This window comes from Artemia sp. Qi Xiang Cuo, chromosome 6, assembly GCF_049724085.1.
Source record: "Artemia sp. Qi Xiang Cuo chromosome 6, ASM4972408v1, whole genome shotgun sequence".
NCBI classification, from domain to species: domain Eukaryota; kingdom Metazoa; phylum Arthropoda; class Branchiopoda; order Anostraca; family Artemiidae; genus Artemia; species Artemia sp. Qi Xiang Cuo.
In genome coordinates this window covers 46,401,602-46,406,652 of record NC_142799.1, presented here as the reverse complement: position 1 = coordinate 46,406,652, position 5,051 = coordinate 46,401,602, and the positions used below count along the sequence as shown (strand labels likewise).

At 37.0% G+C, this 5,051-nt stretch overlaps 1 protein-coding gene across 1 annotated transcript in view; it reads left to right on the top strand.

Moving 5' to 3' along the window:
• Nucleotides 1-5,051, top strand: part of Paip2 (polyA-binding protein interacting protein 2) — a 73,809-nt gene that overhangs the window by 26,497 nt on the left and 42,261 nt on the right. The gene's annotated exons all lie outside the window — the stretch shown is intronic.

Sequence of the window (5,051 nt, the reverse complement as noted above, 5' to 3'; positions counted from 1 at the left end):
GGGAAAGTAGCCTATGTAGTGATTTTATAAAAAGTTTAGTTAAGTCCTTGCTTAAGAAAGGCGATAAGAGAGCAAGCATTGTTATGACGGATTCGTTACCAAGATATTGTTAGGGAGCAAATTACTTAGCCTGATGATATTTTTTAGTTTTTTTTTGCTTAAAATAATAATAAACAATAAATATATGAACTCACCCCTCTAGTACGGCTGTTCATTTTATCGCCCCCTTCCCTAGATTTTGGAAAACACATTCTTTTTGGGCATTTTCATTTTTTTTTGTCATTCTTGGATAAAAACAAAATTGCCCCTCCCTCTAGATTTTGAAAAACACATTTTGCCTCTCCCTTCTGCTCTTCGTAAATTGAAGCTCCTTTTTTCAAGTCCAGGAGTTTCTAGATGATGAACAGGCATTTGATCAGCTGATGAAAAGTATTCAGTGAAGGTTTTAACCTTAGCCTACGTAGTGTTAAATAAAAAAATAAAAAATCTCTAACAAAAAGTAAAGAGCAACATTGGAACTTGAAGCATGTATTTTTTAACCCCTCTAAGAATTTGAACTCAAATGAGTCACAATTACTATAAAGTGAAATAGTCCAACCTACGGAACACACAAGTTATAATGAATAACACGCCATTAAAAAAAAAAGAATACAAAGATAAGAAATGAGAGTTGGGTGGGCGTCCCTAAAAGGGACTGAGGACTAAATTTGTATGTACGAAAAAGGGTCAGTTTCGGCACATTTTACGGTTTAAACCTTTTTCATCGATTTTTGTCAAGCATGTCAAGCTGATAAGACAGAAAATGGTTTTCTACGCATCTGCGCCCCTTTTTTGTGGGGTGGTGGTAAGTTGTGCCTTGAGGTTCAGGGTGCAAGATTGATGAGTTTTGAGTCGGTCGAAAGTCAGAAAAATATTTCATGCACTTGTTTCCTTTTGGCAAACAGCATTTGTGCTGTGAGGTCTCTTTGGCCCAGGTATATGTCCTGTAAGTTTCAAGCTAATATGAGAAAAATAATTGTTTGGACACTTGCACTCTTTTGTCAAACATTTTCAGCGTCTTACAGTCCTATTGGTTTGGGTTAGAGGCACTGTAAGTTTTAGGTAGATCGGACATTAAGCGCAAATTTCGTTCACTCACTCTTCTGGCAAAATTTATTGTCCTTAGGAATCCTCTTGGCTTTCATGCCGATCAAAAGAAAAAATTCAACCGTGAAGAGTATTTTAAGTCTTGGAATGCATTTTCGTCTGCATTGGGAAGCCAAGGCTGTTTTTTTGTGCAAATAAAATAGCTGTTTTTATATTTATTTTTTTCCTTATTTAGCAATTGGGTTTGTTTGAATTGGTTCGTTATTATGGTTTCTATAATAAGACAGTTGTATTTTCCTCTTCAAGTTGATTTAGCTGTTATCCCTTTTTTTGGCCAGGAATTCTATAATTTGATGATTTTTTTGGTATGATAAACAATCATAGCAAAAAAATATACAACAAGTAATAAGATAAATGAATAAATAAATCTTAAAGTGAGTAATGCTTAAATTCAATATGCAAATCAAGTTTGAACAATAAATCACTACAAACAAGAGTTTGGGTATTGCCTCCTTCGCTCACAGTAAAAGTCTAAAACCTACTGCGTCATTGGCACTTTACTGAAAATGAATCGTATTACAAATATTTTCTTTTGTACTTAATATTGAAAATAAACATTATAATTACAGTAAAATTTTGGACTAATGAGTTTTCAGCAATTAATATCATTATGCATCAAATATTCAGATTAATTAATTAGTTCTCTCTAAAATTGTTCAAGATGAATATAGTTTCACTATTCTATTTAGTTCAATTTATTGAAATAAAAAAAAGAAACATAACACCAATAATAATAAGGATCCTGGAAGCGAACTACAAACAAGATTTTGGATACTGTCCCCTTCCTTAACTGTAAAAACATAAAGCCTACTGCGTCATTGTCACTTCACTGAAAACGAATTATATTAAAAATATTTTCTTTTCCAGTTCTTACAGCATTGAAAAGTAAAATAAAATTACCGTGAAATAAAATCATGAACTGATGGATCTTTCAGCAATTAACACCATGATGTATCAATATTCAATTTGATTTTGTTTATACTTTTCAAGACTGTACAAGACAAATATAGTTTTCAATAAAGTTCCAGTGAGGCAGGAGGTTTTAGACTTTTACAGTGAGAGGAGGAGGCAAAATCCAAACCCTTCTTTTTAGTGATTTTTGTTTGTCTGAATTTCTAATTACACAGTCAGTTTAAGGTTAACCTGTCTCGAGATTTATTTGTTGATTAATTTTGAAATCCACTGCATGTTCGTTTGCATTGATTTTTTATTTAATTTCTATCCGTTTTTGGTTTCATTTATGCTTCAATAGCAAAATATTTTTTTTTGTTTTAAGCTTGATTTGCATATTCAATCTAGAGTTGCTCTATAACAGCTATATATGCCCTCCGGGCATAACTTACAACGCCTACTCCGGGCCCTGAAGGATTGTGTCAACCTCGGAGTTTTCGTTGTATGACCTTTGAACCATTTTTAAAAAATAGCTCTATCAAAGTTCTTATCGGATGGGTTTGAGGAAAATAGAGCGTAGAGGAGGGGGGAGGTTAGTTGCCTTCCGATCTCTTGAATCTTAAAAATTGAACGAGAAATTTCAATTTCCGATCAAATGAGCCCTCTCCGAAGTTTTTACGAGCATCCCTTCCATTAGAACCATATATGCCCCCAGAGCATTACTTACAACGCCTGCCCCCGGGATCTGGGGGGTTGCGTTGACACAGGATCTTTTCTTATCTGACCTTTGAACTATTTGTAACGAAATTGCTATCTCAAAACAAAATTTTTGTCAGATGGGTTTGGGGAAAAAAGGTGTGCGGGGAGGGGGGGGGGCTAGTTACCCTCAGGTATCTTTTGACTCTTAAAAAGTGAACTAGAACTTTCAGTTTCTAATCAAATGAGCCCTCTCTGAAGTTTTTACATGCATCCCTTCTATAAGAACCATATATTCCCCAGGGCATAGCTTACAACGCCTGCCCTCGGGCCCTGGGGGGGTTGTGTCGACCCGGAGTTTCCGTTATATGATCTTTGAACAATTTTAAAAAAATGGCTATCTCAAAGTTCTTGTTGGATAGGTTTGAGGAAAAAAAGGCGTGGAGGAGGGGGGAGGCTTGGTGTCCTCCAATTTCCTTTGACTCTTAGAAAGTACATAAGAGCTTTCAATTTCCAATCGAATGAGACCTCTTTGAAGTTTATGCGAACATCCTTTCCGTAAGAACTATATTGAAATAAGGTTTAAGTTTGAAATAAATTACAGTAAATTAAATTGCGCGAAGGAGGGTGCCATATGGAATGAAATGAATTTTGGCGCGATACGCGGTGATAGACTGTGAGCGTTTATAAACTTTTTTTTTTTTTTTTTTTTTTTTTTTTTTTTTTTATATAAGATCACCGAGGACAACACCTTCCGTAAGCAGAGATTTTATCTGGTAATAGTTTTACTCAGGTGAAGGCGGGGTAGTGTTTTGGGGTAGCCCCCTTCTCTTTCCTTAGCACATACCACGAAGTTGATATTTACATTTTATCATGACTATTTGATTAATAGTTTCCGTGACTTCTGAACAATTATAGAAACCGGAATGCAAAGTTTGCAAAGAGAGCTTCACTCTCGCAAACAGAGAAACTATGATTTGCATCACATATGCTTGTTTTTTTGGTTGCCTATGCCATAATTACTGTGAAATTCTTCAGAGCATTGAGAAAGACAGTATTATAACATATCAGTGCTCGGACTGGTGAGAGAAATTTGTTGATAAACCTGCTTCCCCGCAGATCCCACCTCCTTCAGAGATTCTTGTTTATTCACCAGTTTTAAGCTTTTTCCGGCACTGTCTACAGTCAGGAATTTCGTCCGCCTCCTGTATGTCTGCATGTGCAAACTTCTATTCTACTGATCATCTTGATCAAGCTAGAAGCCTCCTAACATCTCTAGTGAATCCCACGCATAAACTCCTTGCACGTCGCGGTCCCTCTATTAAGCAAAGCCTGTTGCAGGATATTTTAGACATCCTTATTTCTGAGGATGCAACCCCTGGCTTGCCAAATCTGAAATTCGTCATGACTGCAAGTGATGCAATACCTGCGATAGATACGGATAAAAATGCTCACTTTAGCCGTGCCATTCAAACCTGGGACCGGCATCTTTCTAGCATTATTGATAAACTTGATTACTTCACAAGTAAGGTAGCGGAGACTCCTGCTGTGGTGAAAGAGTGTTGTGACGGAGTAAAGAGCAAGGTTTTGAGCTATATAACTAAAGAAAATCCTTAATGATAAATCTTGGCCTCCGCTGTGTAGCGAGTCAGAAACAGTGGGTCTTGTAGTAGATTCACAGCCACAAGATTGTGATGATCCCTTAAAGCGTGAAGCTTTTCTGAAATCGTTGGATGGAGCTGATGGTATAGTGCGGATTTCACTTTCTAAGGAATCAGAATCCCAGCAACCGAAATGGGTCATTCATACGAAAAGACAAAACGCCGAAAACTTGAAAGCCTGTTTGAATGAAGATGTCAATAAAACTGAGGGTCGCAAATCGAGAATTGTCCGTTTATTATCACGAGTGGACTTTCCGATCGATCAAGAGAGTGTATGTGCTTCTAACCAAGGTATCGAAGAGATACAGCGCATCGGTGTTTCGATATCATATCGTGTATACTTCCGTTCGGCGACGGCTAAGTCTCATTTTTTGCCTCATGGGATTCACATTGGCTACGAACATTTCCGGCTTACTGATTATAAGTTTTTACCGCGAATGTGCTACAAATGCGGATCGCTAGAGCATATTTCGTCGAGCTGCTCTAGTGTGGAATGTTGTCTCAAGTGTCTTGGTAGTGGACACTCTCATTCTCGGAACAAACCTTGCCAGAATGAACCTTGTTACTTCCATTGTGGATCTCATGAGCATACTGGATTTAGCTTTCGCTGCAAACGACTGACCAGAAAAATTGCAAAGAATAAAAAACGATTAGTTC